This window comes from Mirounga angustirostris, unplaced genomic scaffold, assembly GCF_029215605.1.
Source record: "Mirounga angustirostris isolate CCGP_5_RB_7025 unplaced genomic scaffold, mMirAng1.0.hap1 SCAF_5, whole genome shotgun sequence".
NCBI lineage: Eukaryota > Metazoa > Chordata > Mammalia > Carnivora > Phocidae > Mirounga > Mirounga angustirostris.
Window position 1 is genome coordinate 44,496,730 of NW_026991713.1, and position 14,363 is coordinate 44,511,092.

The 14,363-nt window shown below is 36.4% G+C and overlaps 1 protein-coding gene across 1 annotated transcript in view; it reads right to left on the reverse strand.

Moving 5' to 3' along the window:
* Nucleotides 1-14,363, reverse strand: part of TRHDE (thyrotropin releasing hormone degrading enzyme) — a 364,327-nt gene that overhangs the window by 36,177 nt on the left and 313,787 nt on the right. The window lies entirely within an intron of this gene.

Here is a 14,363-nt window from a genome sequence, read left to right on the forward strand (position 1 = left end):
TTAAAATGATCTGAACACATGTTGCCCATATTTAAAGAGGGTATATCCAAAAACGGATCCAAAAAGTAGTATTTATCTCTACTCTCCAGGAGACTGCATATAAAATCCTTGCAAATCAAAGCAATATAAATGACAATCCACAGTACATTAAAAGATGGTCTGTCTTAGCCTCGATGTCCCTGATGCATACACATCGTGACACTATGTGTTTTGCTGGATTTTTTTTTTTACATGAATAATCAACTGCATGCAGACTTCTAATGCGGGGACCAGCTAAATATGAAAGCAACCAAAGCCTGCTTATCTCCTTTATCTACCTTTCACACTGTTGTTCTTTTGTAACATCACAAAATTAGACGGGCCTTTTAATTTGTGCTTGGTGGACAGGCAGGGAGCAAACAAAGCCTTGTCTCATTTTCACCTAAAATAAGTTTGCCAGATTATCTAATTCTTACTCACTGTGACAAGCAAAAATTACTCTACGGTAAACTTGCAGCCATGTTTAGATGTTCATAAGAAAAATCAATTCTGAAGATTATGTTTGAGTTTTCTTTAAATTAAAAAAAAAAAGATGTATGTCACTCTACCGATTTTGGTTCACTCATGGTGTAAGATCAACTATCGGTCACAGTTAATGCCTGCTATAAATACGAATGGCGAGAATCACCCCAAATTTCCACATAATTTCAAAATTTCCTAAAGCTTGTATGATTTAGACTACACCTAGACTTGTGCCACTTTTCCTGTACCATTGCCATTTTAAACATCCTTGCAGAAAAAGTATGATATTAGGCTATGGCAATGACAATTAAATAAGGAATTTTATCTTTGTGGCTAGGGTAGCATAGCATCTCAATAACACAGTTACAATTACTTTTAAGAGTTTGCTACCCACTGGGGTGCTTGGGTGGCTCAGTGGGTTAAGTGTCTACCTTTGGCTCAGGTTGTGATCCTGGCTCCCCCCATCCCCAATCGGGCTCCCAGCTCAGCGAGATGTCCGCTTGTCCCTCTCCTTCTGACCCCCCACCTCACACATGCACTCTCTCTCTCTAACAAATAAATATTTTAAAAAAATATTATATTGCCTTTTTAGTGGATAGCAAAATTTTTTTTTTAAAGATTTTATTTATTTGAGTGAGAGGGAGAGCATGCAGGGCACAAGGGGAGAGCAGAGGGAGACAGAGAAGCAGACTCCCCACTGAGCAGGGAGCCCCAGCAGGAGCTCAATCCCAGGACCCTGAGATCATGACCTGAGCCTAAAGCAGACACTTAACTGACTGAGCCACACAGGCACGGGGCAATATAATTTTTTAATAAAAATAATGATTTGGCTTTCCCTCCTAAAAGAAACATACCTTTCAATATTTCAGATTTTGTCATTTGTTTCCCCTGAACTTTTAATTCTAAATACTAATTGGAATGGTGATCATAAATTTCTCCTCTACATGCCATGGATTATATAATTTTAGAGTTATAGAAGATTTATCTAGAAGCCATTATTCTTTTGTTGAAGAAATAAGAAAAATGATGCAGTAAAAAAAAACAACAAAAAAACCCTGAGTGAGTAGCTAACTTATTATGGGCTCTTCAAGTAAGTTTGGAAAATCTAGAAAGGTATGGGATCTATTTTATTGCAGATTTAAACATACTAGCCTTACGTCAGTTACAATGTATTGTGCTTTGCTTCTTTCCTGTAAATAGATGGACATTATTCAATGATTTATGCTTTGTAGGAAATGTGACGACAGAAGATGACTAATCATGTTATGGAAGAGACTTGGATTTGAGAAAGAGTTGGGATCTACTAATACTTCCCATAGAAAGTTAATAGATATTAGAATAGAATTATAGATATATATAATAGAATTAAACAAATTCATCTTGCCAAGCCTCACGTTCCTTATCTATGAAATAAGAGGGTTGAAAAAGAAGACCTCTTTCTTAGCCCCCAAAACTTTTTATCCTAACCTACTTGTCTACAATTTCAACTGCAACAAATATTACAATAATATGGTCATACTTTATTTGTTTAAAAATTTGAAAAAATACTTTGTAATCTTTTTATTCCCCGTTCTTCAGTTGTTTAATATGTGTAAGTCTCAGAGGCAGGGTTTGGATATAGGTTTTAGAAGATATCTGACAGAGTGTAAAGAAAATAAAAGCAGGGATGCCTGGGTGGCTCAGTCAGTTAAGCATCTGCCTTTGGCTCAGGTCATGATCCCAGGGTCCTGGGATAGTCCCACATGGGGCTCCCTGCTTCTCCCCCTGCCTGCAGCTCCCCCTGCTTGTGCTCTCTCTCTTTCTGTCAAATAAATAAATAAAATCGTTAAAAAAGAAAGAAAAGAAAAAAAAGAAAAGCTGACAGAAGTTCCAAATAATGACAAGCCAAGGAAAGTATTCATTAAATAGGAAAAGAGAGCAAGTTCTGTTTTGAGTACTTATGGTAAAAATTGCTAACTGCTCACCAAAAATCCATGCTTTCCTCTACTTCCTAGGAGAGATTATAATTCCCACTTTTTTGGTCGTTAGGTGTGGTCATGTGACTAGTCAATAACGCATGAATGCTCATTACTGCCAGGGTTAGCCCATAGACCTCTCCCATTAGCTCCCCAAAATTCTTTTTCCCTGAAGTGAATCTTTCAGGGTGACCTTGGAACTCTGTACTGAATATGTCAGAAACCCACCTGGGTCTCTGGATGACTGCACGCCCATGTACTAGTTCTCACACCAGTTCTGTTACGTAAGCAGGAAAAACACTTCTATCGTGTTTGATCCAAATACATGCTTGGGTCTATTTTTTTAAAGCAGTTAACCTTCTCTAATGCAGCCCTCAAATAGAATAAGAAACAGATTACATTCAAATTGCTCTCATTTGTGTTGTTACAAACATATGTAAGTAATTACCTACTACATAATTCAATACACTCACATTTAGCCTACTAGATCAAAATATGTAGCTACTCTCAATTGGACAAGATGATCAGCTTCATTACAAAATTAAGACTTGTAAGAGATAATGTTGGTGAATAAGTTACCTACTTTAGATATGTGTTTGTGTAATTGGCTGGTAATGATATCTGTGATTACTACTACTGATAATGCAATCAATATGGGGGAAGTGTGTGGAATCCAATAATGGAACACTACATTAGCTCCAAGTAATCAGCCCAGTAGGGAGCACATTTAGGGTCCCGATGCCCAAATGCAGTTGCCCTAGATTTACATCATCACAGAGAAATGTTGCTAACGAAATAGGGGGAAAAATAGCAAATTTAAATAATATTTCATGTACAGCTAAGTGTGTTTTATTAATATTTTAGAAAGAGGTTGTAGATGATATCTATCTTCTGTACTAATGGGGTATAGGTTGGCATAAGAAATAATTTAGGGGGGACACCTGGGAGACTCAGTCAGTTAAGCATCCGACTCGTGATTTCAGTTCAGGTCATGATCTCCTGGGTCATGGGATGAAGCCCTGCATTGGGCTCCCCACTCAGCGGGGAGTCTGCTTGAGAGTCTCTCTCCCCCTCTGTCTCTGCCCCTCTCCCCATTTGCACACACTCTCTCTCTCTCTAAAATAAATAAATAAATCTTTTTTAAAAAAAAATAATTTAGGAATCAAAGAAAAGATAATGGGGAAATGAAACAAATGAGGAAAGTTAAAGAAATAGATAAAAGATTGCCCATTGGCACCACTCCCCCTCCCTAAACACACACATACCCTCGTCTCCTTCAATTTACTGGAGCTTGCAATGAAATATATCTTCAGGCATACAAGAGAGTATTTTTTAAAAGAAGATTAAAACCACACAATATTAGCTGATATTGAAATGCACTGATCTTAGCTGGCTTTGTTCTCACCTAAGATCCAAAACTACTATTTAAAAACTGCTCTGAATTCTGTGAATGTTAACTCTCGAATCTACTGAGATGGGTGGCTTGCACACAAATAACCTATTTTATGTGAATTTCCTTGAAAAGCATTTGGCTTCTGGGTGCTTGAAACTCGGAAAAAAATAAAAAGCACAATCAGACTCTTCAGAGCATCATACTCCAGGTTTCACTAATGGAATATTCATTTAAAACCAATAAATCACCTACTACATATTTCACAATATGTCCAGGAGACATTATATCTCTCCTTTAGGGTACAGATTTTTAAAGCAATTGCTAACATGCTTAATTTAAAAGTTTACTATTTTATCTATTATCTTTTGTTATTCATCGTTAAAGACTTTTATGTGTTCTTTGTGGGAAGATCCTATGGTGGAGACCAGAAACTCCAGTAGTCCTCAGAGTACCATAGACTAAAAAGGGAAATACACAGGGAAGGTATCTCTGTCAACAAACAGTCTATTTGGTCAGGTCATAGAAAAACTAAAGCTATGATTCAGGCATTGGAGAAATGTTGTCCGCAGAGATGGAAACAAAATTACTTATTTGTAGCCCCGTGAAATTAGAACCACAAAAATTTGCACAATAAAGAGTTCTCATAGCCCCTCCTTCTCCTGTTCCTTCTCTTCCAGGACGCCTTCTTCCAAACTGACTTAGGCACTTCTTTTCTGGGCTCACAGAACACCTTGATAACAGTAATCTTTGTAATAATTATCATGATATTAATCATAATTTTATATAATATGATCTTTTTCACTCACTGGACTTAGCTCTTTAAGGAAATGAAGCATGCTTTGCCTATCTTTGTATCCCCATAGCCTAATGCAGAATCTAGTATAAAATAGGTACTCAATAAATATATTTTTACACTAAATTAAGTTATGGCAATAATGTCATTGTTCTTAAAAATAGGAGCACTTTACAAGCATATTAAAACTTTAATATATACATATGTATTTTTTAAATTAAGCATTTTCTAGGGTTAATAGATACCAGCAGGATGGGAAAAGTCCATTAGAGTGATATTTATAGTATTTTTAGTCATCTTGTTTATTAACGGTATACATGATAGAAGATAAGAAGGCCACTGCTATCTAGCTAAGGAGCTTTGAATAAGCTAGTCTATATCCAAATGAAATAGCTTTATAGCCAGGGAGAAAGCAGAAGCATTGTATAAACATCTACGTTCTTTTTTTTTTTTTTTCTGATTACTTTCCTACTCTCCTTGAAGCAACAGCATTATTTTATACCATGTACTTGAGTAAATTGATGGTGGGCTTGGAAATCTTTTTCCTAGTCAGTAAATGGACAAGGATGAACTACGTGATCTCTAGGGTCTCTTCTTCAATAAAGATTTGAAGATTAAAAATAAAACATCCAGAAACAGTTTTTTGCAACTTGTGCAGTCCCCTACGACCACCACAACCAGCCTTTCTTCTCTATACACACACTTGCTTCTTTATTTCTAAGTATAATTTCTCAAGAAATCAGCCATCATCTAAATACAGGGATCCTCTGGATACTCAGTAATGCTAAAAAGCAGAGTCAATGTTTGGTTATTAATTGGAAGAGTTAATAGATGTTAGCTATTCACCTGAAAAGGAAAACATCCTTAGCTTTATGTCTGAAGTTAACTATTTTTTTTATTATGTTATGTTAATCACCATACATTACATCATTAGTTTTTGATGTGGTGTTCCATGATTCATTGTTTGCGTATAACACCCAGTGCTCCATGCAGAATATGCCCTCTTTAATACCCATCACCCGGCTAATCCATCCCCCCACCCCCCTCCCCTCTAGAACCCTCAGTTTGTGTCTCAGAGTCCGTAGTCTCTCATGGTTCGTCTCCCCCTCCGATTTCCCCCCCTTCATTCTTCCCCTCCTGCTATCTTCTTCTTCTTCTTTTTTTTTTTTTTAACATATAATGAATTATTTGTTTCAGAGGTACAGGTCTGTGATTCAACAGTCTTACACAATTCACAGCGCTCACCATAGCACATACCGTGAAGTTAACTATTTTTTAAAAGAAATCTATCAACTTATTTTAAGCTATCGTATATTGAGGATTTACCATAGGGTATGGTGTTTTGGAAAGATGGTCTAAGTTTGTTTTAGTTTACTATCCTTAAAAACTTCAGAATCAGTGCTATTATGCACCCCCCCACACCTTTTTTTAGATAAAGAAGCTGCAGTTTAAAGAAGATACTCAACTTGCCAAGCTGACTTGGCTAATAAGTGACAGAGCTGGAATTGAAAACCACGACTGACAAGAAAGCTCTCACTGATTCTACCACGTGAGACTGCCTCCCTAAATACCTCTTTGAACTAGAGTTAAATGCTTTCTGTCTCCTTTCCTTTAACATCTGTTTACACATCACTATCATAGCACTCATCGTGTTAAGTCTAGTACATGAGGAAATACATCATCAAAGCCCAGGTGCTCGGTAGGGCAAGTGAGCGATAGTAGGGACCAGAGGATTATGGGGAATGATTTAAAGAGGAGGCTTAGACCAGACGTCAGTGAGGACACCTGCCTGCATGACATGAGAAACCAGACTGAGCAAATCCGGTGGGAGAGGAATTCGGGCCTCCTGGGAAACAGCAAGGTCAAAAGTCCTAAGCCAGGGATAAATTGGGGACATTGGGCAGAATCAAAAAGGGGTTTTCATGACTGGCGTGGAGTGAGCCACAGAAGAGTAGGCTAGGTACAAGGAGGTTGCATAGGTTGGTGGTGCTAGATCATGAAAGCCCTTAAATAAGGGCTTCAGCTTGTTTTTCTGTGGGTGATAGAAAGCCACTGCAAGTGTTTGATCTGATTTATGCTCTGAAAGGGTGACTCTAGCTGCTGTAGAGAGGAAACCCGAATATGCCATGTGGTCCTCCCAGATGATCTCCTAGCTGGCCCTCTCCCTCTCTCACTATACAGACTATGCTTATGAGAAAAACATACCTAGTGAGTGAAGTTACTGACATGAAAACAATGATTTTTTGAGGTAGGCATCACATGAGACTTGTTTTAGAAACACTATCTTATGCAGGTATTAGGAAGAAAAAATATTGCAAAAGCTTATCCATGCATTATTTATTGTTACTCAATTGCTAAAACAAAAACAAAAACAAAAACAAACAAAAACAGCATCTGATGGTATGGGACTGCAAAATTGTTTAGGCAATGAACACATTTTAAAATATATACTTTATATATAGGAAGATGCACATTCCTCTCTGGGTTAATTAGCAGAATTATTCCAGAATTTAAATAGTGAAAACAGCCTGAAAGACCATGAGGAAAATAATCCACATAGTGTATGATTTCCACAGAAAATAAAACGCTTAAATTTGGTATGGAATTCTGCCACTGGGCAGTGAAACTTTTCAATGTTCTACATAGGCACATAGGAGTAAAAAGAATTTAAATATCCAACAAGATGTTACTGACATGAGGATATCAAATCATTAATCTAAAAGCCCATAAATCAATGGAGTTTCTAAATTCCTATTTGGCTGCTTCTTAGGGAAATGTGTGAATAATAGGAAACTAGAAAAAAGAAACATAGTACTGAAGCCAAACCACTTAAAAAGAACTAGGGGTGCCTGGCTGTCTTAGTCAGAAGAGCATGTGACTCTTGATCTTGGGGTTGTGAGTGTGAGCACCACATTGGGTGCAGAGATTACTTAAATAAATAAAAACATTTAAAAAAATACCTGGTTATATATCCTCTTATCTGATATTGTATCACAAGTTTTGCTTTTTGTATAGATTTTATTATACTATACATAAAAGTTTACGTATTTTATAATAATTTTCCATATTATTAGGAATTCCTCAATTACCTTTGGATTAGTTCTAGCAACATTCTGTTGAAAAAATAAATGAAGTTCACTATTGTTGAGTACTTGGGGTATACATAAGTAACAGAGCTATGAACATCTTTGTGCACAATGCTTTTATATACTCTGAATGATTTTCTTTGGATGGAACACCCAAATTGGAACTATCATGCTAAAAGTTATAACACATTGTGATTCTTGGCAAATCTAAGTTCACTTTCTCAGGCTTCATCAATCAGCAGTTAGTTTAGGTAAAAGGAAAGCGTAGGCAGTCACCGTGGTAACCAACACTGATTTAGTGCTCCCTGGTATCCCAGACCCTGTGCCAAGTGCTATATATGCATTATGTTATTAAATCCTCATTACAATCTTCTGAACTTAGCAATATCACTAGCCCCATTTTACCGATCAAAACTGAGGCTCAAAATGCTATCTCACCTCTCCAGTATCATATTGCAAATAAATGGTGGTGCTGGTATTTGAACTCAGTTTTCCTGCACCAATATTCTTATCACTATACCAAAAAGGCCTGGCAAGTCATTTTGCATTCCCTCTCCCATCTTCTAGTAAAAGGAAAAAAATGAGAAGAAGAATATAGAGGAAATCTAGTGGGAGTAATCTTTGGAGGCCTTATGAAGGAAACATAAGGTATCAGAACCTATGGGGAAGGAGAGAGTAGTATGGTCCATGGCTATGACTTTGAAATGGACGGTTTAGTGGACTTATTGTTGATATAGCTTTTAGACTTTGGTCATTTGGGGCCACTTCTGGCAAAACCACTTTACGCACCACTGCCCCCTGATTCCCTGGGTTCCTTCGGTACCTGGTCTAATCTCCATAAGACAAGGACACTCTCAGCCCAGACTCTGGCCTGGAAAGCCTGACACCAGTTAGTGGCAATATATCTACCACAAGGAGCATGCACTGCAACACGCTGCTTTCAGAGATATTGCTGATGCAGGCAAAACAAGAGTACTGGGATGTGGTCTACAAAAGAAAGGGAGGGGTCATCATATACAATTAGGATCTTTAATTTAAGTAAGAGGAAATATTTCAAACTACAGAACATATTTTCCATCTCAAAGTCTTACAAGAAAGGAGGAGTTGAGGCTATGGAAAGTGGTGTAAGGGTCCTACACACAGACTAAGAAGGAAAGAATGCGTCTGCCTTCGGCTCGGGTCGTGGTCCCAGGGTCCTGGGGTCAAGCCCCGCATCGGGCTCCCTGCTCGGCGGGAGGCCTGCTTCTCCCTCTCCCACTCCCCCTACTGTGTGTTCCCTCTCTCGCCGTGTCTCTCTCTGTCAAATAAATAAATAAAATCTTAAAAAAAAAAAAAAAAGAATGAAGAGTTGAATACTGGCATATGGAGGGTGGGGGAAATTGCTCTCTGGACATAATTGTAGGACAGACACTTGGGCCTGGATAGTGGGCTTCAATTAAAAACCTCAACGAGAACTTACAAAACCAAGCCAATCCCACTCCCAGTCTATTCACAGAGGTATCATTACATATATGCAGCCATTATAATTCTGTACATAATTTTCTAAACATACAGCTAAGGTCTGAATTTTAGACTGACACAAAGGTAAATAATTAAGCAGGAAGATTCAGTCCCAAATGGATGCCTTTAAAAAAAGAAAAGAAAAACACTTTTGAGAGTATAATCTAGCCATGCAGAAGAGAATAATGACTCAGGTGGGAAAGTTTTAGAAGAGCCACCGAAAGTGATAAAGGGAATCTAACAAGTATAAAGTGACAGCAACCCATTACACCTGGGCTCTGCAATCAACTTGAAGTTAGAACACCTTGAGTATCATTAAAAAGAAAAACTACAGTGGAATTAAACTTATTAAATATACTCAAATCCATAGGACAAAATGGTACTTAACTAAAAATGAAACAAAACAAAATAATTGGTCACTATGGAGCATGCTAGAGAACTGGCTCATTTTTGAAACTGAAAAGTACAGGGAAACATTCAGGCATTTACCCTGCCTTTCTTTAAAAACTGTATCACTGGGTCACCAAATAGTAAGTGAAAGCAAGTTTCTCTTGAGAGAACTATTTTGTTTATGAATGGAAGAAAAACCAGTGAATCACCATTTTGCAACCTTAGTAAATCAACAGATTTAGGCATTGAACAGTAATAGCTGCAAATGTCATAAAAAGATGACTATTTCTTTTATGCATTCATAGAGAGTCAACTGTGAAGCAAACTTGCTAAAAAGGTGAACCTGTAATGGATCAAGGCCCTGGATTTGATTACCAATTTACAGGCAATAGAGAGGATAGAAGAACATAGAAAAGTACACAGTGAGGAGGCAGTCAGCAAAATCTAGACAGTGGGAATTATGTAGAACAAACAAACTCACTATTGGAAAGAACTTTTGTTTTGAAGGCGGAGGGGAAAATCAATAGTTTAAAAGAGATTGAAAAGATGTATCAACTAATCACAGAGCAGTAATATCATTTGACTCCTAATTCAAAGTGTTAAAAAAAAAATATGGCACTTATGAGACCATTGGAAATTTAAACACTTCCTGGATTTTGATATTGTTGAGGAAATGTTAATTTCAGGTCACCATGTTTAATAATGTCATTTTTAAAGAGACATATAGTGAAAATTATTTTATGAAATGATGTAATGTCTGGAATTCACTTCAAAATGATATGAAAGGTTGGATGGAGATGTGGGTGAAATAAGACTGACCACGAGTTAACCATTGCTGATGCAGAGCAACGGATGGATACACTTTTCTACTGGCTTTTGTGTATATTTGAAATTATTCATAATAGTTTTAAAAAACCAAAGAAGGGACTAAGTCTTATATATCTTTGTATCCCCAGTGTGCATCAGAAAGCCTTCTTATTGTCTATGTTTAAAAATATCTGCTGAAGCGGTGTCTGGCTGGCTCAGTCTGTAGAGCATGCGACTCTCAATCTCAGGGTCGTGAGTTCAAGCCCCACGTTGGGAATGGAACTACTTGAAAAAAAAATTAAAAATATTTGCTGAATAACAAACTCAAGGAAGGCAACATTTCTGGTCTTGGTTTCCTTCTTTACAAAATGAGAGAAATGGTATTTACTTCCCAGAGTCGCTGTGAAAGCTGAAAGACAAGAAATGGAAGCGATTTTTATAAACTGTAAAAGTCCACAGAAATGTGGTGAGCTTTCGGGCTGGAGAACCAGAATGAGAATTCGGCAACCACGTATTCTGCATTTGTATTCTGACCTTGATTTGTTCCTTACACCGAGCTACTAAACTCATGGATAGATCCCAGCGCATTCATTTTCCCCTTAGGGACAAAGTACCAAATGGTAGTGTAATTGCCAAGGGAAAATTATTACTCTGTTCTGAATTATTTCTATCATAAATCCAAAACCAGTCAAACAGGCTCTGTCACAAAAACGACAGGGTTGCTGTACAGTGATGAGAATCCCACATACAAGTGCCCCATAAATCTGTGAGTATCACAACCCTCCAAAGTCATTCTGACTCATGTGTTTAAATCACAAGTGGGAAGCCAGGCTGGCAGCACGTTGGTCAACACTGTGGATACAATGAAAATGAGGTGATTTACTGAGCCATCAGTTAGAGAAATATTCCATCATCTGTCTTATGTAGATGGTACAAAATGTGACAAGCATTTTGTTTGTTTTTCTTTACATATTTTCTATTGAATCGAAGAAGAAAAAGTCTTTTTCATTTAGTAATGATAACAACCATCCATATTTCTCCTAAATTCAATCACAACTGCTCTTAGCATGTCAAAGAAATGATTTCTGGCAACAATGGTGAATGATAGAAAGGCAGAGAGAAGGACACAACTTCTCTGTGCGTCATGCATTTTCTCCTTCTCTAATCTTAGTAAAATATTCATCTTTACTTATGGTGAAATGAAATATCTAATCTAATTCTTCATGATTTAAAGTGATATTTTCCTGCCTCTCAGAATATTATACTCCATTCCAAATTAGCATTAAAAGCCACTCAGTGGCATTGTAGATGAAATGTGGAAGGTAAAAATACTTTTTATCACCAATAGAAAAAGGACTTCAACTATATAATTCATTGTATAAAAAAAGGATTAGTATCTTGAAAAAGAAGAGAGCTGTACCCACTTGAAATCACCTTTAGGGAGGTAGGCATGTTAGCTAAACTTGTGGTACTTTGTTCTCTTTCATAAGGGGATTAAATGATAACCCAAAGAAATGAAGGATGAAGATAAACAAATTTGCCAAGCCACAGTGTATAAAATAAATACTGGCCCTGTAACAATATGATCAACTTAGTTGAGAATTTGTACCCACAAGGAGTTCTGGATTTATTTGAGGAAATTTTCAATTCTTAGAATTAAAATACATTAAAATTCTTTAGAGATCAGCCAACAGCTATATATTAAAATAATGGATAATTCTTGTCCTTTGGAATGCTGACATGTAGACAAATCACAGAACCTCCAGGAATAGAGGTTAGGGAGGGAAGTAGCTTCCTCTACTAGCTACATCGCTCTCAATCTCTCCATTTATCCTTCAACTCCCAGGGTCACAAAATTCTGAAGATGTACTACTAATGTGGAAATATTTAATTAATCCTGGATCCCCAGCTCAGAAATGTAAGACCTTAACCTTTCCTTGATTTTCTTTAACACTGATGATGTTCAAATAAAACTTAGGAAAAAAAGTAATGATAATGATGTTCTAACACCTTAATAATGATTAACAATTAGGGAACATTAATAGTATAGATTTACTATGTTCTAACAATGACACTCATTAATTTTAATAACAGTCCTATAGTTAAGTCCTTGCTTACTGTCTGAAAATTTACCCCTCATTACCACTGGTAGGAAGCAATTTTTTAAAGTTGAAGCATCAATGAAAATATAAAACAATAAAAAAAATTGCTAGTTAATTTACATTATTTTAAAAATACTAGTGTAAAAATAAAATATTCTTTTTAATAAGAACCATATGCTTAAAATATTTTATATTTTGCTAAAATGATCACATGTAGTTCAAAAATATTTTGAAATTGATACAAAATTTTAAAAATTAGAAATTTCTCTCTAGTAAGACAACCACTTTTATGAGAAAAATAATTCTGGAATTGTAATTTAATAAAAGTCATTATATTATTTAATATATAATTCTAATACAACAATAATTTTCACAAGAATCATGTATTTAATATCAAAAGGCAGAAATTTAGAAGAAAAATGACAAAGTGATAGGTCTCTCAAAGAATTCGTTATTTTAGAAAAATGGCAGAAAACTGTCACTCCATGTGACTAAAATACTCTTTAAAAACTTGCATTTGCTACTCTAGCTTTTCAAAAGGAACTTCATCTCAATTAAAGTAAGCTATCTGAAAAGAATTTTTTTCCCTATTGATTTATTCATGGTTAAATCTGTATCCACTGCTTTCTGATAAGAAAGATGAGGAAATCATCAGACTTATGCTTTCTACTAAACTCTGTGGCCCCTCTGGATTTTCACTTGCTGAATCATTTCTACATTTTCTTGGTTTAAAGATTTGCCTTCTATTTTGTAACCTTAATTCCCTTGCCTCTTTATCCCTGGGTCCATGTGCAAGTGCATTCAAGATTCATCACCATTCTTTTGTAGGCAAAGATAAGTTGACTGTATAAAAGATTTTGTATTCTATCCACTGGAATATTCTGGGCTTATAGAAATCTGAGTCAGTCTGAATTTTCCACTTTCTAGGTAACTTGTTCTTCTGTTTAATTTAGAAAGTTCAGGCTATTTATCAAGATATATCTCCACATTAATCCTTCTGGTTTTTTTTTTTTTTCCTAAAACACAGGGTGCCCTTTCAATCTATATATTCATGTCTTTATTGTGAGAAAGCTACTCTTCGTATATCTTCAAATTTCTTTAATTTGTTTTCTTCTTTTTCATGAATATTAAATGCACACACATACACATACACCAACACACACATTAGATGCGTCTTATTTATCTTATGATTTTCATTGTTTTTTCTATTTCATTGATCTCAACGATTGCAAGCTTGTTCTCTACGTCCCTGACAATGTTTCCCCGTGTGTTTATGTAATTTATACTGCTTCTCACATGGCTTTCTTTCTTGTAATGCCAGATCACCTTCATTCTTTTTGCTGCCTTATCTCTTTTTTATTCTTTTGCATGTTTTCTTTAAACTCTTACCTCAGGGATGCCTGGGTGGCTCGGTCAGTTAAGCATCTGCCTTTGGCTCAGATCATGATCTCAGGGTCCTGGGATCGAGTCCCGCATCGGCCTTCCTGTTCAGCAGAGAGTCTGCTTCTCCCTCTGCGTGCTGCTCCCCCTCCTTGTGCTCTCTCTCTCACTCGCTCTCTCTCAAATAAATAAATAAAATCTTTAAAAATAAATAAATAAATAAACTCTTACCTCAAAAGACAAACCCCACAAAACCCCCCATTTCTTTGTTTTAATTCTTTGAAATCACATAGATGGGTATATTTCAATTATTTGTTTGATGTTCTAGTTCTTCTGTCATTATGATTCTGTTTTTTAAGAGATTTTATTTATTTATTTATTTGAGAGAGAGAGAGCATGAGCAGGGGAGGGTCAGAGGGAGAAGCAGACTCCCTGCTGAGCAGGGAGCCCAACATA